This window comes from Capsella rubella, unplaced genomic scaffold (assembly GCF_000375325.1).
Source record: "Capsella rubella cultivar Monte Gargano unplaced genomic scaffold, Caprub1_0 scaffold_34, whole genome shotgun sequence".
Taxonomy (NCBI): domain Eukaryota; kingdom Viridiplantae; phylum Streptophyta; class Magnoliopsida; order Brassicales; family Brassicaceae; genus Capsella; species Capsella rubella.
The window spans coordinates 6001-6221 of NW_006238892.1; positions in this window are offsets into that span (position 1 = coordinate 6001).

The following is a 221-nucleotide window of genomic DNA, read 5'->3' on the forward strand; positions in this document are numbered from 1 at the left end:
GTATTTTGCTCACCCTAGGTTCTTTCAAGTAATTAATCACACTCTCATGTCAAATTAATTGACCCTAGATCTAGACTTTAGGTGATCAATCTAAAACTAGCATTAAGAACAACCTATGGTGAAGAACAATTTAGATGGTGAATCCTAATCTAACAAATCTACCTAACAAGTCATGAAAACCCTAATGAGAATCCCCAACCCTAACAAAGAAGACTACTCAG